Here is a 23,673-nt window from a genome sequence, read left to right as displayed (position 1 = left end):
TTGAACTACAAGATTGTCTAGAGTATGGTAGGTTTATTTAATTCTGTACTATCACCACAAAAACTGAACTTCTTGAAGCAACGAAAATGCCAGCAATTTCATGTGCTTATGGATGACAAGGACGTCCTGTCCTGTGGTGCACAGAGATGGAGAGGATTTTTGCCCTCCCTGTACACTACCCAGATGTCTACAACATCACCAGAAACACAAGACAGCCACTTTTGTGAAGTTCCTGGAGTGTTCCGGTAGCCATCTCTTTGCGCCCCAAAAGGAATTCTTTATTGTTGTTTTTGTATACATTCGACAATAGATTCGGAGACTGTGGTGACGCTCATGTTAGTTACTGTTGTTCCAGCTGTGGCAATATCAATTGGCATTAAAAAGGTAAGATTTGGGTGGGCGGGGCCTATACCTGTTGCGGTAGGACGTGTGTTTGAGGAGCTCCAGGTCTTACAATTTACTTAGGAGTAATTTTTCAACCTTAATTTAATTTTCTTTTTGGGATTCATACTCACACTTTCTGGGGCTATCCAAGAGGAGCCTGGTAAAAGCACTAGTAGTCACCCCTTATATCAACGGGTACCGAGACCTGTTTTTTGCCTTTCCAATATTGCGCCGTACCCGAAACTAATCCTGAATGAAAAAAAAAAAAAAAAAATTGGACTAGTGACGCACATTTTATGCACGCTGTGGCAATTGCAATTTGCAATAAAAATAATCTGCTAACAACAACCACTACCTACGACCACACCTGACTCCTGAAGTCATGCTTCAGTTATTAAGTCTAGTTAAATAAAAAAAAAAAATTCTTTATTATGCGCAGCAGAGGCTCCAGGACCGTCAACAAAACCAGCAGCAGGAAAGAGGACATATGGCATCCTTTTGAAAAAATGATTATAGGAAAGGCATTGATTTTAGAAACACAGAGATCATTAGTTGCAACCGTGAAATCACAAAAAACTTCGATTATACACCAAGTACACTTATTTATCCTTAGGCCTTTTTAGCAGAGGCTCCAGGACCCTCCACAAAACCAGCAGCATGAAAGAGGACATATGGCATCCTTTAGAAAATTAGATTACAGGAAAGGCATTGATTTTAGAAACACAGAGATCATTAGTTGCAACCGTGAAATCACAAAAAACTTCGATTATACACCAAGTACACTTATTTATCCTTAGGCCTTTTTAGCAGAGGCTCCAGGACCCTCCACAAAACCAGCAGCATGAAAGAGGACATATGGCATCCTTTAGAAAATTAGATTACAGGAAAGGCATTGATTTTAGAAACACAGAGATCATTAGTTGCAACCGTGAAATCACAAAAAACTTTGATTATACAACAAGTACACTTATTTATCCTTAGGCCTTTTTAGCAGAGGCTCCAGGACCCTCCACAAAACCAGCAGCATGAAAGAGGACATATGGCATCCTTTAGAAAATTAGATTACAGGAAAGGCATTGATTTTAGAAACACAGAGATCATTAGTTGCAACCGTGAAATCACAAAAAACTTTGATTATACAACAAGTACACTTATTTATCCTTAGGCCTTTTTAGCAGAGGCTCCAGGACCCTCCACAAAACCAGCAGCATGAAAGAGGACATATGGCATCCTTTAGAAAATTAGATTACAGGAAAGGCATTGATTTTAGAAACACAGAGATCATTAGTTGCAACCGTGAAATCACAAAAAACTTCGATTATACACCAAGTACACTTATTTATCCTTAGGCCTTTTTAGCAGAGGCTCCAGGACCCTCCACAAAACCAGCAGCATGAAAGAGGACATATGGCATCCTTTAGAAAATTAGATTACAGGAAAGGCATTGATTTTAGAAACACAGAGATCATTAGTTGCAACCGTGAAATCACAAAAAACTTTGATTATACAACAAGTACACTTATTTATCCTTAGGCCTTTTTAGCAGAGGCTCCAGGACCCTCCACAAAACCAGCAGCATGAAAGAGGACATATAGCATCCTTTAGAAAATTAGATTACAGGAAAGGCATTGATTTTAGAAACACAGAGATCATTAGTTGCAACCGTGAAATCTAAAAAAACATAGATTATACACCCAGTACACTTCTTTATCCTTAGGCCTTTTTGAAGAGTGTCCCGGAGCCTCAACAGAAAGAACAGCATGAAAGAGGACATATGGCATCCTTTTGAAAAATAGATTACAGGAAAGGCATTGATTTTAGAAAGACAGAAAAAATTTGTTACAAACGGGAAATCTAAAAAAACATTGAATAGACACCCAGTACACTTCTTTATCCTTCGGCCTTTTTAGCAGAGGCTCCAGGACACTCAACAAAACCAGCAGTAGGAAAGAGGACATATGGCATCCTTTGTGAAAAAAAGATTATAGGAAAGGCATTGATTTTAGAAACCCAGGGATAATTTGTTGCAACCGTGAATTTTAATTAAAAAAAATGATTGGATGGACACCCAGTACAATTCTTTATCCATAAGTTCTTTTTATAAGAGGGTCCAGGACCCTCAAACAAAAAACCAGCAGGAAAGAGGACATATGGCATACTTTTGAACAATAGAGTACAGGAAAGGCATAGATTTTAGAAACCCATAGAATTTTTTTTTAAAATGGAAATTTGAATAAAAAAAATGATTCGATGGACAGCCAGTACACCTCTTTCTCCTTAGGCCTTTTTATAAGAGGGTCCTGGACGATAAAAAAAAACACCAGCAGGAAAGAGGACGTATGGCATCCTTTTGAACAATAGAGTACAGGTACAGCATTGATTTTACAAACCCAGAGATCATTTTGGTCAATTGTTAAATAGAAAAATAAAAATGAGTGGCCAACCAGTACACCCCTTTCTCCTTAGGCCTTTTTATAAGAGGGTCCTGGACCCTCAAAAAAAACACCAGCAGGAAAGAGGACGTATGGCATCCTTTTGAACAATAGAGTACAGGTACGGCATTGATTTTACAAAACCAGAGATAATTTTGGTCAAATGAGAAATAGAAAATAAAAATGAGTGGACACCCAGTACACCTCTTTCACCTTAGGCCTTTTTATAAGAGTGTCCAGGACCCTCAAACAAAATACCAGCAGGAAAGAGAACATATGGCATACTTTGGAACAATAGAGTACTGGTACGGCATTGATTTGTGAAACCCACAGATAATTGTTTGTAAAAGTGAAATAGCACCAAAAACCATGCTTGGACTCCCACTCCAGGTCGTTCTCCTTCAGCTTTTTTATAAGAGGGTCCAGCACCCTCAACAGAAACAATTGCAGGAAACACCACCACATATGCCATCCTTTTGCACAAGCGAGTACAGGTATGGCATCTGTTTTAGAAACCCAAAGATAATTGAGAGGAACCAGGAACATTTTTCTAAAAACTGGATGGGGCACCCATTACTACAGGTCGTTCTCCTTCAGCCTTTTTATATCATAGGCACAACCCGCAACAGGCACAACAGCATGAAATACAACATATGCCACCCTTTTGCACAATAGAGTACAGGTATGACATAGATGGAACACAGAGATAATTTAGAGCAACCAAGAGATGGATAAAGATGCTTGGTCGGTCCTACTCTTTCAAATTTGTTGCATTTTGCGTTCAATTGAATGGTCCACCGGATATGAGTGGTGTGTAAAGTTGTACAATTTGTAACAGTTTAATCACTACTGTTATGTGCCTTATTTTTTTTTATTTGAGTTTTGTACCCACAGAGATGCAGCAGAGGTCAGAAAAATTAGGAATGTACAAATGACTGAAAAATTGGGGTATTGTTGTAGCAACTGCTGTAGCAGCGGCCAGAAAAATCGATGTTTGTAAAACATTTATAAAGTGCCCTAAAAGCTTGTGGCTTGAACACTAGTTGTTGGCGGATAAGTCAAGCAAGTCCTCCGTCTTTATAACCAAAAAAAAAAGGCCAGCCTGTGTACCAGTTGTAGCCCAAGCCAGCTCATATCATCATCAGTAGTTTTTATTCAAATGTATCGCCCAATGTCAGTCCCTTCGGGATCCAGCCCTCATTCATTTTTATAAAAGTGAGATAGTCAAGGCTTTTTTGACCTAGGCGACTTCTCTTCTCAGTGACAAAACCTCCTGCTGCACTAAAAGTCCTTTCGGACAGGACACTTGAAGCGGGGCAGGCCAGAAGTTCCATTGCAAATTGGGATAGCTCAGGCCACAAGTCCAGCCTGCACACCCAGTAGTCAAGAGGTCCATCGCTCCTGAGAGTGTCGAGATCCGCAGTTAAAGCTAGGTAGTCTGCTAACTGTCAGTTGAGTCTTTCTCTAAGGCTGGATCCCGAAAGGCTCTGATGGTGCATGGGAGTTAAAAAGGTACGCATGTCCTCCATCAACAAGACGTCAGGAAAGCGCCCGGTCCTTGCCGCCATGGTCGTGGGAGGAGGAGGATTAATTTAATCTCTTCCCCTGTTACATTCCCGTGGTGCTGTGACATCACCCTTATACGCTGTGTAAAGCATAGTTTTTAATTTATTATGAAAATGCTCCATCCTTTCTGACTTGTGGGAATTTGGTAACATTTCAGGCACTTTATGCTTATACCGGGGGTCGAGGAGCGTGGACACCCAGTACAGGTCGTTCTTTTATACGAGGGTCCCTCAACAGGCACGACAGCATGAAAGAACCCGTTTGAACAAGGTTGAATGCTGAGCTAATCATGTCGCATTCCTCCTCCTCACTGATCTCACTGATGGTATCTTCTTCCCCCCAGCCACGTACAACACCACGGGTACCAGAGAGGTGACAACAACAAGCACTCTGGGATGACTGTTGTGCTCGGTCTTCCTCCTCCTCATCCTCCCCAAAGCCACATTCCTCCTCTGACTCCTCTTCCTCCCAATCCTCTTCCTGCGTTGCCGCAGGTCCAGCAAGCAATGCTGATTCAGCTGTTTGCGGGGGTGATGGACACCACAACTTTCCCGCTTCCTCTTCACGCTCATCTACTGTCTGATCCAGCACTCTTTGCAGGGCATGCTCCAGGAAGAAAACAAATGGTATGATGTCGCTGATGGTGCCTTCGGTGCGACTGACAAGGTTTGTCACCTCCTCAAAAGGACGCATGAGCCTACAGGCATTGAGCATGAGCGTCCAGTAATTTGGCAAAAATATCCCCAGCTCTCCAGAGGCTGTCCTAGCACCCCGGTCATACAAATACTCATTAACAGCTTTTTCTTGTTGGAGCAGGCAGTCAAACATTAGGAGTGTTGAATTCCACCGTGTCGGGCTGTCGCAAATCAAGCGCCTCACTGGCAGGTTGTTTCGACGCTGGATATCAGACAAGTGCGCCATGGCCGTGTAGGAATGCCTGAAATGGCCACACACCTTCCTGGCCTGCTTCAGGACGTCCTGTAAGCCTGGGTACTTATGGACAAATCTTTGTACAATCAGATTACACACATGTGCCATGCACGGCACATGTGTCAACTTTCCCAATTTCAATGCCGCCACCAAATTACTTCCATTGTCAGAGACAACCTTGCCAATCTCCAGTTGGTGCGGAGTCAGCCATTGATCCACCTGTACATTCAGGGCGGTCAGGAGTGCTGGTGCGGTGTGACTCTCCGCTTTCAGGCAAGTCAACCCCAAGACAGAGTGACACTGCCGTACCCGGGATGTAGCATAGTACCTGGGGAGCTGGGGGGTGCCATAGATGTGGAGCAAGATGCAGAAGTTTAAGAGGACTCAGCCGAGGAAGAGGTTATGGAAGAGGATGGAGTAGGAGGAGTAGAGGAGGTAGCAGCAGGCCTGCCTGCAAGTCGTGGCGGTGTCACCAACTCTTCTGCAGAGCCACGCATTCCATGCTTGTCAGAAGTCAGCAGGTTTACCCAATGCGCAGTGTAGGTGATATACCTGCCCTGACCATGCTTTGCAGACCAGCTATCCGTGGTCATATGGACCCTTGCCCCAACGCTGTGTGCCAGACATGCCATAACTTCCTTTCTCACAACAGAGTACAGGTTTGGGATTGCCTTTTGTGAAAAGAAATTTCTGCCAGGTACCTTCCACTGCGGTGTCCCAATAGATACACATTTTTTGAAAGCATCAGACTCCACCAGCTTGTATGGTAAAAGCTGGCGGGCTAAGAGTTCAGAAAAGCCAGCTGTCAGACTCCGGGCAAGGGGGTGACTTTGAGAAATTGGCTTCTTACGCTCAAACATGTCCTTGACAGACACCTGACTGTGGGCAGATGACCAGGAACTGCTACGTAAGAGAGACTGAGTGGAGGATGGTTGAGAGGGGGCAAGGAGGACAGCACTGGTTGACATGGCTGAAGATGCTGGAGCAGGAGGAGGAGGGCGGCTTTCACTTTGTGTGCTGCTTCTACTCATGTGTTCTTCCCATCGGCCTTTATGATGGGAGACCATGTGCCTTCGCAAAGCAGTTGTACCTAGATGGCTGTTGAACTTCCCATGACTCAGTTTCTTTTGGCACAGGTTGCAAATGGCATCGTTGTTGTCAGAGACAGACACACAAAAAAAAGCCACACTGCTGAGCTAAGCAATGACGGCATTCTGGTGGTGGCAATAGCATGTGTTGATGGGCGTCGGCGGGATGTCTGGCTGACCCCTGGTGACGATGCATGCTGTCTGACTGTGCCACTAGCTCCTTGAGACGACCTCCCCGTGCTTCCAAATTGTCTCCTCCTCCTCCTCTCTGTCTCCCCATCTGAACTTTCCCCCTCTTCTTCTTCTCTTCTAGCAGGCACCCACGTGACATCCACCGACACATCATCATCAACCGCTTCACTTGTATCTGAAACATCAAGAAAGGAAGCAGCAGCGGGTACAACATCATCATCATCATCATCACACCGTACCTCCATGTCGGTAATGCTGCCTGGCTGAGACTGATCACTATTATCTACATCCTCTGTCAATGATGGTTGCACATCACTCATTTCTTCCAAATGATGTGTCAATAACTCCTGTGACAGATCAAGTGAAGCGGCTGTGGTGCTAGTGTTGGTGGTGGCGACAGGCGGCGGAGTGGCACTGGTCACTTGAGACCTGCCCAAAGCACAGCTGGACTTAGATGGTGCGTCAAGGTTAGGAGGACTAGCAGCGGAAGCTGAAGAAGATTGGGTTTCCTGTGTTAGCCATTCAACTAGGTCCTCCTCAGAAGTTTTTGCATCCCCCCTGGCATCCGGCGTCTGAACAATGTGCATATTTGTAGGGTCTAAAGGAATCACAGCACCACGACCACGACCACGGAACCTGCTGGGTGGCCTGCCTCTGCCTGTCATTTTTTTTTAAATGGACACTAACAATACTATTACACCAATTGAGTGGTGGCACTGTGAAAGTGGGCACAGTATACGCTGTGAGACTGACAACAACAAAAAAGACAGATGTTTTAAAAATCACAAATTGTTAATTTTTTTTAAATATTACTAGTACTGTGGCAACAAATATGATTGTTTGGCACTATTTGGCAAATGGGCCTGTCTGGCACACATGCTGGGAGAAAGGAAACTGCAATTCAATGGCACTAGGAGACTGAAAAATCACAGTCAAAACAGTTATGATTAACAAAAATTCCAATCCTGTTACTATAAATATGAGTGGTGGCACTAATTGGCTAGTTGGGACTGGCACACAGCAGGCAGGCAGGAGGAAAATGCAATTCAAGGGCACTAGTAGACTGCAGATTGACAGTCAAAACAGTGTTGATTGACAAATTTTGCAATACTGTTAAAAGAAATATGATTGCTAGCACTAATTGGATAGTTGGGCCTGGCACACAGGCTGGCAGGCAGTAGAAAATTGCAATTCAATGGCACAAGCAAAATGAAGATTAAGATCAACAATCAAGATTTTTTTAATTTTAATTAGTAACTATACTGTGACAACAATTAGGATTGGTGTAAATAGTTGGCAAGACGGACTGGCACAAAAGGATGGCAGGCAGGAGGTAGATGCAATTCAAGAACACTAGGAGACTGATTAATGACAGTCAAAACAGTGATGATTGACAATTTTTGCAATACTGTTAAAAGAAATATGATTGCTGACAACAATTGGCTAGGTGGGCCTGGCTCACAGCAGGCTGCAAGGCAGGAAGAAAGTGCTATTCAATGGCACCAGCAAACTGAGGTTTCAAATCACAGCAACTATTACCAAAAATTTTAATTTTTAATTATTAGAATACTGTCACAACAAATATGATTGGTGTAAATATTTTTTTAAGTAGGCCTGGCACACAGGCTTGGAAGGTTGTAGAAAAGTGCTATTCTAGGGCACGAGCAAACTGAGGATTAAGATCATCAACAATAAAGATTTTTTTAATTGTAATTAGTAACTATACTGTGACAAAAAATTAGGATTGGTGTAAATAGTTGGCAAGACGGCCTGGCTCAAAAGGATGGCAGGCAGGAGGTAGATGCAATTCAAGGACACTAGGAGACTGATTACTGACAGTCTAAACAGTGATGATTGACAATTTTTGCAATACTGTTAACAGAAATATGATTGATGACAACAATTGGCTAGGTGGGCCTGGCTGACAGCAGGCTGCAAGGCAGGAGGAAAGTACTATTCAATGGCACCAGCAAACTGAAGATTAAAATCACAGCAAATATTACCAAAAATTTAAATTTTTAATTATTAGAATACTGTCACAACAAATATGATTGGTGTAAATATTTTTTAAGTAGGCCTGGCACATAGGCTTGGAAGGCTGTAGAAAAGTGCAATTCAAAGGCACGAGCAAACTGAGGATTAAGATCATCAACAATAAAGATTTTTTAAATTGTAATTAGTAACTATACTGTGACAAAAAATTAGGATTGGTGTAAATAGTTGGCAAGACGGCCTGGCACAAAAGGATGGCAGGCAGGAGGTAGATGCAATTCAAGGACACTAGGAGACTGATTACTGACAGTCTAAACAGTGATGATTGACAATTTTTGCAACACTGTTAACAGAAATATGATTGCTGACAACAATTGGCTAGGTGGGCCTGGCTCACAGCAGGCTGCAAGGCAGGAGGAAAGTGCTATTCAATGGCACCAGCAATCTGAGGATTCAAATCACAGCAACTATTACCAAAAATTTTAATTTTTAATTATTAGAATACTGTCACAACAAATATGATTGGTGTAAATATTTTTGAAGTAGGCCTGGCACACAGGCTTGGAAGGCTGTAGAAAAGTGCAATTCAAAGGCACGAGCAAACTGAGGGTTAAGATCATCAACAATAAAGATTTTTTTGATTGTAATTAGTAACTATACTGTGACAAAAAATTAGGATTGGTGTAAATAGTTGGCAAGACGGCCTGGCACAAAAGGATGGCAGGCAGGAGGTAGATGCAATTCAAGGAAACTAGGAGACTGATTACTGACAGTCTAAACAGTGATGATTGACAATTTTTGCAATACTGTTAACAGAAATATGATTGCTGACAACAATTGGCTAGGTGGGCCTGGCTCACAGCAGGCTGCAAGGCATGAGGAAAGTGCTATTCAATGGCACCAGCAAACTGAGGATTCAAATCACAGCAACTATTACCAAAAATTTAAATTTTTAATTATTAGAATACTGTCACAACAAATATGATTGGTGTAAATATTTTTTAAGTAGGCCTGGCACACAGGCTTGGAAGGCTGTAGAAAAGTGCAATTCAAAGGCACAAGCAAACTGAGGATTAAGATCATCAACAATAAAGATTTTTTTGATTGTAATTAGTAACTATACTGTGACAAAAAATTAGGATTGGTGTAAATAGTTGGCAAGACGGCCTGGCACAAAAGGATGGCAGGCAGGAGGTAGATGCAATTCAATGAAACTAGGAGACTGATTACTGACAGTCTAAACAGTGATGATTGACAATTTTTGCAATACTGTTAACAGAAATATGATTGCTGACAACAATTGGCTAGGTGGGCCTGGCTCACAGCAGGCTGCAAGGCAGGAGGAAAGTGCTATTCAATGGCACCAGCAAACTGAGGATTCAAATCACAGCAACTATTACCAAAAATTTTAATTTTTAATTATTAGAATACTGTCACAACAAATATGATTGGTGTAAATATTTTTTAAGTAGGCCTGGCACACAGGCTTGGAAGGCTGTAGAAAAGTGCAATTCAAAGGCACGAGCAAACTGAGGGTTAAGATCATCAACAATATAGATTTTTTTAATTGTAATTAGTAACTATACTGTGACAAAAAAATAGGATTGGTGTAAATAGTTGGCAAGACGGCCTTGCACAAAAGGATGGCAGGCAGGAGGTAGATGCAATTCAAGGACACTAGGAGACTGATTACTGACAGTCTAAACAGTGATGATTGACAATTTTTGGAATACTGTTAACAGAAATATGATTGCTGACAACAATTGGCTAGGTGGGCCTGGCTCACAGCAGGCAGCAAGGCAGGAGGAAAGTGCTATTCAATGGCACCAGCAAACTGAGGATTCAAATCACAGCAACTATTACCAAAAATTTTAATTTTTAATTATTAGAATACTGTCACAACAAATATGATTGGTGTAAATATTTTTGAAGTAGGCCTGGCACACAGGCTTGGAAGGCTGTAGAAAAGTGCAATTCAAAGGCACGAGCAAACTGAGGGTTAAGATCATCAACAATAAAGATTTTTTTAATTGTAATTAGTAACTATACTGTGACAAAAAATTAGGATTGGTGTAAATAGTTGGCAAGACGGCCTGGCACAAAAGGATGGCAGGCAGGAGGTAGATGCAATTCAAGGACACTAGGAGACTGATTACTGACAGTCTAAACAGTGATGATTGACAATTTTTGCAATACTGTTAACAGAAATATGATTGCTGTTAACAATTGGCTAGGTGGGCCTGGCTCACAGCAGGCTGCAAGGCAGGAGGAAAGTGCTATTCAATGGCACCAGCAAACTGAGGATTCAAATCACAGCAACTATTACCAAAAATTTTAATTTTTAATTATTAGAATACTGTCACAACAAATATGATTGGTGTAAATATTTTTTAAGTAGGCCTGGCACACAGGCTTGGAAGGCTGTAGAAAAGTGCAATTCCAAGGCATGAGCAAACTGAGGATTAAGATCAACACTAAAAAAATTTTTTATTTAAATTCATAACTATACTGTCTGACTGTGACAACAATTATGATTGGTGTAAATAGTTGGCTAGACGGCCTGGCACAAAAGGCTGGCAGTGGCAGGCAGGAGGTAAATGAAATTCAATGGCACTAGGAGACTGAATATTTGCAGTCCAAAAAATTATGTTTTTTTTACTGTTACAAGAATTGTGATTGGTGCCACTAATTGGCTACTTGGGCCTGGCAGACAGGCTGGCAGATATGAGTCGTGGATGGTAGGTAGGGCAGCAATTTAACACAGTATGCTGTGTAAGTGACAAAAACACAGGACTGATAGAAAATTAAGTTACATTACACTAGCAAAATATTTGAAAATTTTAGATTTTAATATTAAAATTATGTTAAGAAGTGCAATGCACATATGACTCTATGAGTGGTCGCACTGGCTGGCTGCTACGTAGGGCAGCAATTATAACAACAGTATGCTGTGTAAGTCAGATAGACAGACACAGGCCTGATAGAAAATACAATTAGATTACACTAGCATAATGATTTAAAGACTTTTTTTTTGGAAATTTTAAGAAAAAGGTTAAGCACATACATATGAGTCGTGGCTGATAGCCTTGGAAGGGCAGCTATTAAAAACAGTAGGCTCTGTATGTCTGATACACACATGCCTGATAGAAAATACTATTAGATTACACTAGAAAAATGATTGAAATTATTTTTTTGAGGGGGAATTTAAAAAAGGTTAAACACATATGAGTCGTGGCTCATAGACTAGGGAGGGCAGCAAGTAAACACAGTAGGCTCTCTATGTCAGCAAAACACACAGGCCGGATAGAAAATTATATTAGATTACACTAGCAAACAAATTTAAACTTTTTTTTTTTATATATATATTAAAATTAAGGTGAAAGAAAAATAGATATGAGTGCTGGGTGGCTACCTGGCACAGACCAATTAACCAAAAGACTGAAAAAAAGAGGTATATTAATGCTTAGTGAGCCTGACAGACACAGGCATGATAGTAAATGTAATTAGATTACACTAGCAAAATATTTTTTTTTTTTTTTTTTTAATTTAAAATAATGTTATAAACGGATATTAACACTGGTGGCTGCTGGCTGGCACAGAGCAATGAACCAGAGTATATGCTGTGTGACACTGGCCTATTAGAAAATGAAAAAAAATTACACTAGAAAAATAATTATATTTTTGGGTTAGTTAAATTTAAACTAATGTTGTTAGGGAGATATCAGTGGTGGCAGTAGTCACAGCATATGCTGTGAGCCTTAAACACACAGCTGAAAGCCAGGCAAATGCTAATAAAAAAAAAACTAAAAAAAAAAAAAAACGGCACGAAATATAGCCCTAAAAAGGGCTTTTTGGGGTGCTGTGCTTGCAGCAGAGATGAGTGGAGTCCTTCTGAACTGTAAATACACTAGCCTAGTAATGTTTTTCCTATTAATGTCAGGAGCAAAAACACATGTCCTCTCATTAAAAAAGCAAGGTCGTTATGAGTCTAAAATGGCGGATTCCGAGTAGCTGGGAGTGTCTGTGAGGGAGTGTCTGATGTTGATTGGCTCTAATGTGTCAGGCGGCTGTGACATAAAGGGTCAAAGTTTCCACAATGATGACACATAGGGGCGGATCGAACATCGCCATGTGTTCGCCCACAAACGCGAACGCGAACAACCTATGTTCGCTGTGAACCGTTCGCCGGCGAACAGTTCGGGACATCACTACCCATATTTAGAAATTAAAAATCTACCGACTATGATAAAGGGAATGATTACTTTTAAGAACCCAATCTTGGCTTGGCAAAAAATATGCAAATTTCTAGGAATAAATTTCAAATATTCTAAATATTTACCTATAGTAGGTAATCCGGAATTCCCTGAAGCTATTAATTCTAAAGTATTTGCAGAATGGAAAATCAAATGCCTGGAATATGCTTACCAGCTCTAGGATTCCCCTCTAAATTGTATCAAAACATTTAGGGCGATACAGCAGGAATTTAATATAGGGAATAAAGACTTTTCTCTTGTTAGGTGTATCCAGTCCACGGATCATCCATTACTTGTGGGATATTCTCCTTCCCAACAGGAAGTTGCAAGAGGATCACCCACAGCAGAGCTGCTATATAGCTCCTCCCCTAACTGCCATATCCAGTCATTCTCTTGCAAGCTCTCAACATAGCTGGAGGTAGTTAGAGGAAAGTGATAAAATATAGTTAGTTTTTACTTCAATCAAAAGTTTATTGTTTTTAAATGGTACCGGAGTGTACTGTTTTATCTCAGGCAGCATTTAGAAGAAGAATCTGCTTGCGTTTTTCTATGATCTTAGCAGAAGTAACTAAGATCCACTGCCGTTCTCACATATGTCTGAGGAGTGAGGTAACTTCAGAGGGAGAATGGCGTGCAGGGTATCCTGCAATAAGGTATGTGCAGTTAAGTTTTTCTAGGGATGGAATTTGCTAGAAAATGCTGCTGATACCAAATTAATGTAAGTTAAAGCCTAAATACAGTGATTTAATAGCGACTAGTATCAGGCTTGCTATCAGAGGTATATACTCTGATAAATGTGCAATATAAAACGTTTGCTGGCATGTTTAATCATTTTTATATATGCTTTGGTGATAAAACTTATTGGGGCCTAGTTTTTTCCACATGGCTGGCTTTATTTTTGCCTAGAAACAGTTTCCTGAGGCTTTCCACTGTTATAGTATAAAAGTTACAGTTGGTGCAGTTAAAATTACAAACTGTGACATTCAGCTTCCCTCAGCAGTCCCCTGCATGCTATAGGACATCTCTGAAGGGCTCAAAAGGCTTCAAAAGTAGGAGCTGTGGCAGTTGTTATGACTGTTTAAAAAACATATTTTTCGTTTTGTTAATCTGATTTTTGTATTAAGGGGTTAATCATCCATTTGCAAGTGGGTGCAATGCTCTGCTAACTTGTTACATACACTGTAAAAATTTTATTAGTTTAACTGCCTTTTTTCACTGTTATTTCAAATTTTGCCAAAATTTGTTTCTCTTAAAGGCACAGTAACATTTTTTTATATTGCTTGTTAACTTGATTTAAAGTGTTTTCCAAGCTTGCTAGTCTCATTGCTAGTCTGTATAAACATGTCTGACATAGAGGAAACTCCTTGTTCATTATGTTTAAAAGTCATGGTGGAACCCCATAGGAGAATGTGTACTAAATGTATTGATTTCACTTTAAACAATAAGGAACAGCTGTTATCTTTAAAAGAATTATCACCAGAGGATTCTGATGAGGGGGAAGTTATGCCGACTAACTCTCCCCACGTGTCGGACCCTTTGACTCCCGCTCAAGGGACTCACGCTAAAATGGCGCCAAGTACATCAAAGACGCCCATAGCGATTACTTTGCAGGACATGGCGGCAATCATGGATAATACCCTGTCAGCGGTATTAGCCAGACTGCCTGAATTCAGAGGAAAGCGCGATAGCTCTGGGGTTAGACATAATACAGAGCGTGCAGATGTTTTAAGACCCATGTCTGATACTGCGTCACAATATGCAGAAGCTGAGGAAGAGCTTCAGTCTGTGGGTGACGTCTCTGAAACCTGATTCAGATATGTCTACTTTTAAATTTAAGCTTGAGAACCTCCGGGTGTTGCTTGGAGAGGTTTTAGCTACTCTGAATGACTGTGACACAATTGCAGTGCCAGAGAAATTGTGTAGACTGGATAAATACTACGCGGTGCCGGTGTGTACTGACGTTTTTTCCAATACCTAAAAGGTTTACAGAAATTATTACTAAGGAGTGGGACAGACCCGGTGTGCCATTCCCCCCCCCCCTCCTATTTTTAGAAAAATGTTTCCAATAGACGCCACCACAAGGGACTTATGGCAGAAGGTCCCTAAGGTGGAGGGAGCAGTTTCTTCTTTAGCAAAACGTACCACTATCCCTGTCGAGGACAGTTGTGCTTTTTCAGATCCAATGGATAAAAAATTAGAAGGTTACCTTAAGAAAATGTTTATTCAACAAGGTTTTATCCTGCAGCCCCTTGCATGCATTGCTCCTGTCACTGCTGCTGCGGCATTCAACTTCCTCTGCTACAAAACAAGAGGGAACTTTTGCGCAATCCAAGCCGGCCTGGAAATCTAACCAGGCCTGGAGCAAAGGCAAGCAGGCCAGAAAGCCCGCTGCTGCCTCTAAGACAGCATGAAGGAACGGCCCCCTATCCAGCAACGGATCTAGTAGGGGGCAGACTTTCTCTCTTCGCCCAGGCATGGGCAAGAGATGTTCAGGATCCCTGGGCGTTGGAGATCATATATCAGAGATATCTTCTGGACTTCAAAGCTTCCCCCCCACAAGGGAGATTTCACCTTTCGAGATTATCTGTAAACCAGATAAAGAAAGAGGCATTCTTACGCTGTGTGCAAGACCTCCTAATAATGGGAGTGATCCATCCAGTTCCACAGATGGAACAAGGACAGGGATTTTATTCAAATCTGTTTGTGGTTCCCAAAAAAGAGTTAACCTTCAGACCAATTTTGGATCTAAAGATCTAAAACAAATTCCTCAGAGTTCCATCGTTCAAAATGGAAACTATTCGGACAATCCTACCTATGATCCAGGAGGGTCAGTACATGACCACAGTGGATTTGAAGGATGCTTACCTTCACATACCGATTCACAAAGATCATCATCGGTTCCTAAGGTTTGCCTTTCTAGACAGGCATTACCAGTTTGTGGCTCTTCCCTTCGGGTTAGCTACAGCCCCAATCATTTTTACAAAGGTTCTGGGGTCTCTTCTGGCGGTCTTAAGACCACGGGGCATAGCAGTGTCCCCTTATCTAGACAACATCCTGATACAGGCGTCAAACTTCCAAATTGCCAAATCTCATACGGACATAGTGTTGGCATTTCTGAGGTCGCATGGGTGGAAAGTGAATGAGGGAAAGAGTTCTCTATCACCCCTCACAAGGGTTTCCTTCCTAGGAACTCTGATAGATTCTGTAGAAATGAACATTTACCTGACGGAGTCCAGGTTATCAAAGCTTCTAAATTCCTGCCGTGTTCTTCACTACATTCCGCGCCCTTCGGTGGCTCAGTGCATGGAAGTGATCGGCTTAATGGTAGCGGCGATGGACATAGTGCCATTTGCACGCCTACATCTCAGACCGCTGCAATTATGCATGCTCAGTCAGTGGAATGGGGATTACACAGATTTGTCCCCTCTGCTAAATCTGGATCAAGAGACCAGAGATTCTCTTCTCTGGTGGTTATCTCGAGTCCATCTGTCCAAAGGTATGACTTTTTGCAGGCCAGATGGACAATTGTAACAACAGATGCCAGCCTTCTAGGTTGGGGTGCAGTCTGGAATTCCCTAAAGGCTCAGGGATCGTGGACTCAGGAGGAGAAACTCCTCCCAATAAATATTCTGGAGTTAAGAGCAATATTCAATGCTCTTCTAGCTTGGCCTCAGTTAGCAACCCTGAGGTTCATCAGATTTCAGTCGGACAACATCATGACTGTGGCTTACATCAACCATCAAGGGGGGACCAGGAGCTCCCTAGCGATGTTAGAAGTCTCCAAGATAATTCGCTGGGCAGAGATTCACTCTTGCCATCTATCAGCGATCCATATCCCAGGTGTAGAGAACTGGGAGGCGGATTTTCTAAGTCGTCAGACTTTTCATCCGGGGGAGTGGGAACTCCATCCGGAGGTGTTTGCTCAATTGGTTCATCGTTGGGGCACACCAGAATTGTATCTCATGGCGTCTCGCCAGAATGCCAAGCTTCCTTGTTACAGATCCAGGTCCAGGGACCCAGAAGCGACGCTGATAGATGCTCTAGCAGCACCGTGGTTCTTCAACCTGGCTTATGTGTTTCCACCGTTTCCTCTGCTCCCTCGACTGATTGCCAAAATCAAACAGGAGAGAGCATCGGTGATATGCAGACCTGGTGGACATGTCATCCTTTCCACCTTGGCCTCTGCCTCTGAGACAAGACCTTCGACTACAAGGTCCTTTCAATCATCCAAATCTAATTTCTCTGAGACTGACTGCCTGGAGATTGAACGCTTGATTTTATCAAGGCGTGGCTTCTCCGAGTCAGTCATTGATACCTTAATACAGGCACGAAAGCCTGTAACCAGGAAAATCTACCATAAGATATGGCGCAAATATCTTCATTACTGTGAATCCAAGAATTAGTCATGGAGTAAGGTTAGGATTCCTAGAATATTGTCCTTTCTCCAAGAGGGTTTGGATAAAGGATTATCAGCTAGTTTTTTAAAGGGACAGATTTCTGCTTTGTCTATCTTTTTGCACAAGCGTCTGGCAGAGGTTCCAGACGTCCAGGCATTTTGTTAGGCTTTTGTTAGAATTAAGCCTCTGTTTAAAACTGTTGCTCCTCCATGCAACTTAAACTTGGTTCTTAAGGTTCTTCAAGGAGTTCCGTTTGAACCCCTTCATTCCATTGATATCAAACTTTTATCTTGGAAAGTTCTGTTTTTGATGGCTATTTCCTCTGCTAATAGAGTCTCTGAGTTATCAGCTTTACAATATGATTCTCCTTATCTGATTTTCCATATAGATAAAGTAGTTCTGCGTACAAAACCTGGGTTTTTACCTAAGGTAGTTTCCAACAAGAATCAAGAGATTGTTGTTCCATCATTGTGTCCTAATCCTTCTTCAAAGAAGGAACGTCTTTTACATAATTTGGACGTAGTCCGTGCTTTAAAGTTTTACTTACAAGCGACTAAAGATTTTCGTCAAACATCTTCCCTGTTTGTTGTTTACTCTGGACAGAGGAGAGGTCAAAAGGCTTCGGCAACCTCTCTTTCTTTTTGGTTTCGGAGCGTAATACACTTAGCCTATGAGACTGCTGGACAGCAGCCCCCTGAAAGGATTACAGCTCATTCTACTAGAGCTGTGGCTTCCACCTGGGCCTTTAAAAATGAGGCTTCTGTTGAACAGATTTGCAAAGCGGCGACTTGGTCTTCGCTTTATACCTTTTCAAAATTTTACAAATTTGATACTTTTGCTTCTTCGGAGGCTATTTTTGGGAGAAAGGTTATACAGGCAGTGGTCCCTTCCATTTAAGTACCTGCCTTGTCCCTCCCTTCATCCGTGTATTTTAGCTTTGGTATTGGTATCCCACAAGTAATGGATGATCCGTGGACTTGATACACCTAACAAGAGAAAACATAATTTATGCTTACCTGATAAATTTATTTCTCTTGTGGTGTATCCAGTCCACGGCCCGCCCTGTCCTTTTAAGGCAGGTCTAAATTTTAAACTACAGTCACCACTGCACCCTATGGTTTCTCCTTTCTCGGCTAGTTTCGGTCGAATGACTGGATATGGCAGTTAGGGGAGGAGCTATATAGCAGCTCTGCTGTGGGTGATCCTCTTGCAACTTCCTGTTGGGAAGGAGAATATCCCACAAGTAATGGATGATCCGTGGACTGGATACACCACAAGAGAAATAAATTTATCAGGTAAGCATAAATTATGTTTTTTGTTAACACAGTCAAGGTAATTGCTGGTGATTTTAGTTGGGATACATTTGACCTGCTCCTTTGCCTGTTTAAAGCAGGGATATATTCTATATTGCCCTGGTATAGACTATTAATGCGAAATGAAGGCAAGGATTATATAAATAACTTATGGCTAGATTTAGAGTTTTGTCGGTAAAGACCCTGCTTTTTTTCCCAGCGCATCCTTCCAACAACGCTGGTATTGAGAGTTGTCTGAGGGGCTGTGTTAGGCTCAAAAAAGGGTGCGTTGAGCCTAACTTAGCTCCACTTCAACCCTCAATACCAGGGTTGCTTACGGTAGCGGTAAGATGGCAAAACATGCTTGTGCATGATATCCCTATAGGAAACAATGGGGCTGAGCTGGCTGAAAAAAAAACCTAGCACCTGCAAAAAAGCAGCGTTCAGCTCCTAACGCAGCCCCATTGTTTCCTATGGGGAAACACTTTCTAAGTCTGCACCTAACACCCTAACATGAACCCCGAGTCTAAACACCCCTAACCTTACACTTATTAACCCCTAATCTGCCGCCCCCGCTATCGCTGACCCCTGCATATTATTATTAACCCCTAATCTACCGCTCCGGACACCGCCGCACCTACATTATCCCTATAAACCCCTAATCTGCTGCCCCTAACACCGCCGACCCCTATATTATATTATTAACCCCTAATCTGCCCCCCCACCAACGTCGCCGCTACCTTACCTAGACTTATTAACCCCTAATCTGCCGACCGGACCTCGCCGCCACTATAATAAATGTATTAACCCCTAAACCGTCGCACTCCCGCCTCGCAAACACTATAATAGATAGTATTAACCCCTAATCTCCCCCCCCCAACGTCGCCGCCACCTAACTTCAAGTATTAACCCCTAATCTGCCGACCGGACCTCGCTGCTACTATAATAAATGTATTAACCCCTAAAGCTAAGTCTAACCCTAACCCTCACACCCCCCTAAATTAAATATAATTTTAATCTAATGAAATAAATTAACTCTTATTAACTAAAGTATTCCTATTTAAAACTAAATATTTACCTGTAAAATAAACCCTAATATAGCTACAATATAACAAATAATTATTTTGTAGCTATTTTAGGATTTATATTTATTTTACAGGCAACTTTGTATTTATTTTAAATAGTTATTAACTATTTAATAGCTACCTAGTTAAAAGAAATACAAAATTACCTGTAAAATAAATCCTAACCTAAGTTACAATTAAACCTAACACTACACTATCATTAAATTAATTAAATAAATTAACTACCAATACCTACAATTAAATACAATTAAATAAACTAAACTAAATAACAAAAAAAAAAAAACCACTAAATTGCAGAAAATAAAAAACAGATTACAAGAATTTTAAACTAATTACACCTAATCTAAGCCCCCTAATAAAATAATAAAAAAAAATAATAAAAGTCCCTACCCTATTCTACATTACAAAGTACAAAGTAATCAGCTCTTTTAACAGCCCTTAAAAGGGCTTTTTGCGGGCATGTCCCAAAATAATCAGCTCTTTTGCCTGTAAAAAAAAAATACAACCCCCCAACATTAAAACCCACCACCCACATACCCCTACTCTAACCCACCTAAACCCCCCTTAAATAAACCTATCACTAACCCCCTGAAGATCTCCCTACCTTGAGTCGTCTTCACCAAGTCTTCATCCGATGGGGCAGAAGAGGACATCCAGACCAGCAGAAGTCTTCAACCTATCCGGGCAGAAGAGGACATCCAGACCGGCAGACATCTTCATTCAAGCGGCATCTTCTATCTTCATCCATCTGACGAGGAGCGGCTCCATATTCAAGACCTCCGGCGAGGAACATCCTTCTTCACCGACGACTACCCGATGAATGAAGGTTCCTTTAAGTGACGTCATCCAAGATGGCGTCCTTCGAATTCCGATTGGCTGATTGGATCAGCCAATAGAATGCAAGGTCAATTCTAGTGGCAGATCCAATCAGCCAATTGGATTGAACTTCAATCCGATTGGCTGAATAAATCAACCAATCAGATTTTCCTACCTGAATTCCGATTGGCTGATAGAATTCTATCAGCCAATAGGAATTCGAGGGACGCCATCTTGGATGACGTCATTTAATGGAACCGTCATTCGTCGTTAGTCGTCGTGCTGGAAGGATGCTCCGCGCCAGATGTCTTCAAGATGGAGTCGCTCCTCATCGGATGGATGAAGATAGAATATGCCGCTTGGATGAAGCCTTGATTGGAACAGCCAATAGAATGCAAGCTCAATCCGATTGGCTGATTGGATCAGCCAATCGGATTGAACTTGAATCTGATTGGCTGATTGAATCAGCCAATCAGATTTTTCATACCTTAATTCCAATTGGCTGATAGAATCCTATCTGCCAATCGGAATTCGAGGGACACCATATTGAATGACGTCACTTAAAGGAACCTTCATTCGTCCGGTAGTCGTCGGTGAAGAAGGATGTTCCGCTCCGGAGGTCTTGAAGATGGAGTCGCTCCTCGTCGGATGGATGAAGATAGAAGATGCCGCTTGGATGAAGATGTCTGCCGGTCCGGTTATCCTCTTCTGCCCGGATAGGATGAAGACTTCTGCCGGTCTGGATGTCCTCTTCTGCCCCATCTGATGAAGACTTCGGTCCGGCTGGGTGAAGACGACTCAAGGTAGGGAGATATTCAGGGGGTTAGTGATGGGGTATGTAGTGGTTTATTTAAGGGGTGTTTGGGTGGGTTAGAGTAGGGGTATGTGGGTGGTGGGTTTTAATGTTGGGGGGGTTGTATTTTTTTTACAGGCAAAAGAGCTGATTACTTTGGGGCATGCCCCGCAAAAAGCCCTTTTAAGGGCTGGTAAAAGAGACGATTACTTTGTAATGTAGAATAGGGTAGGGACTTTTATTATTTTTTTATTTTATTTTATTTTATTAGGGGGCTTAGATTAGGTGTAATTAATTTACAATTCTTGTAATCTTTTTTTAAGGTTTGAGAGCTTTCATCCTTAACATCTATTGCAATCAATGCCACAAGCACAAATGCTCAAAGCCAGAAAGCTCACTTACAGAGTTGAAGAAAAGGAGGCAGCAGTAGATGTGATGGGGCGAAGGTTCTATAAACTTGGATATCCAAATGATATATTGCAGAAAAGTAAAGAACAGAAACCTCAAAGGAAAGAAAGAAATAACAACAGGTTATTTTTTTTGTAACATATTACACTACATATAGTTGGAAGCTGAGTAAACAATAAGTGAAAATTGGAAGGTTTTACATATTGATGAAATATTGGCCCCATATGTAAAGGAAGAATCATTTTTCTTATGTAGAAAGGGGAAAAGCATAAAAGATATGCTAATACAATCTGACCCTATAGGGAAATATCAAAAGCACATAACTCAATTTTTACAGAGAAAACCAGAGGTCTATACTTGCCATGGCTAGTCACATGTGACAACCTGATCTTGGGGGACACATTCACACACAGTCATATGGGGAAAACATATCAAGTTAAATTTCTGCCTAATTGTGAATAAAAATATGTAGTGTATATGATTAAGTGTCAAGGTGGGGATGTCTTAATTGGCAAGATGGAATGCATGGTAAAAGAAAGGATGGCCACACATAGGTCAAGTATAAGACAGGCTTTTGAGAATTGTAAAACAGACCAACCAGTTGCTAAGCATTTCTTAGAAAGAGGTCATCCTGTGTCAAGTTTAAGATGCTGCATCATAGACCAAATACCATCCTTGTAGAAGGGGGAGATATAAAAAAAAACTGTTACTAGAGAGGGAGGCAAAATTGATTTATGAACTTGACACAGTATACCTCAGGGGCCTTAATACATATTTATATCTATCATGTTTCTTTTAAACACAGGAAAATATAGATGAATGAATACTATGTTAAATATAGTATGATTTATGTTTTTAAGAATGTGTTGTATATCTCAAACCACTGCTAACACCTGGATGCTTTATTTTGTAGCCAGGAAGTATGACAATTAGAAACAAAGGAAGCAAAGTCTGCAATATATTTTTTTCACCACCAGATGGCATATACAAAATGTACATGGTAGGTGGGAGTGGTCTGTGGGTACTATGATATATAAGTGTGAATATGTTTGTTGTAAGTTAGTGGAGGCTAAAATGTTGGATTAGGAAATAATGAAAGTTTGAAAGAAGAGAGCTGAGTAATAAGAAAGTGCAGGGCAAATAGCCCGGAGCGTAGCTAAGGGTTAAGGCCTGGAGGAGTGAGTGCTGCTGTGTGTGTGTATTAGTTACAATGTTGCATTGTGTTGGGAGGGGTTTACTAACCTTATAAGAAGGATGTACAGGGATTCTACTTCCTCTTTTTTCCTGTAGACTCCCAGAAGATCTTTCAGCTTAGCAGTTTGCAGCATTTTCCAATGGAAGGCGAATCTGGAGAATGGGAAGAAATGGAGTTAGAGGACGTGGATTGGGTCGCACCATCCCCATCTGGAACTGTCACGGTGGGTGTGGGCCATGGGTCTGGGCTGTGTCTGCCCGTTTCTCCCTTGGGGGGGCGGGGGCAGCCCAGTGTTGTTCTCTTCTCCTACATTGGAGAATTTAGAGGGGGATGGTGGCCCCGGTCAGGCTTATCAGCCGGTCGGGTCGGAGTGTAGGCCCCCAGGGGAGGTAGGTCCTGAGGGGCGAGTAGGAGCGCTAGGCGGTTCAGTTTTAGGGCCTAGGGGGTCCCAGAGGAGCTCCAGTTTCGGCTCCGGGGGTCCCGGTAATATACCCGGGGGTTCCGGTGTCGGACTTAGGCAGGGGCCTGTAGTAGCAGGGCCCAGCGAGGCTTTAAGGGGTGTGTGCACCTCTGGGGAGAGCGTCGTTGGCGCGGGTAGTGGGAGCAGTGTGGCATTACCTATGGTGATGGTCCTCTCCGGTGGAATCGGTGGCGGCGGCTGTGGCCCTTCTGCAGTCCTTGGAGTCGGTCCTCGCGGGTGCTTCATCGGGTCCAGCGGTACTTCAGGCCCAGGCTTCGGCCTATGGTGCTGTGCAGGCCTCCGGTTCGTAGTCCCTCGTGGCATCTAAAATGGCCGCCGCGTCAACTTCCGGCGGCGTCGCGTGTCCTTCTGTCACTTCCGGTAACGTCA

The sequence above is a fragment of the Bombina bombina genome, chromosome 3 (genome assembly GCF_027579735.1).
Source record: "Bombina bombina isolate aBomBom1 chromosome 3, aBomBom1.pri, whole genome shotgun sequence".
Taxonomy (NCBI): domain Eukaryota; kingdom Metazoa; phylum Chordata; class Amphibia; order Anura; family Bombinatoridae; genus Bombina; species Bombina bombina.
The sequence above is the reverse complement of the archived record's forward strand: the minus strand, read 5'-3'. Positions refer to the sequence as shown.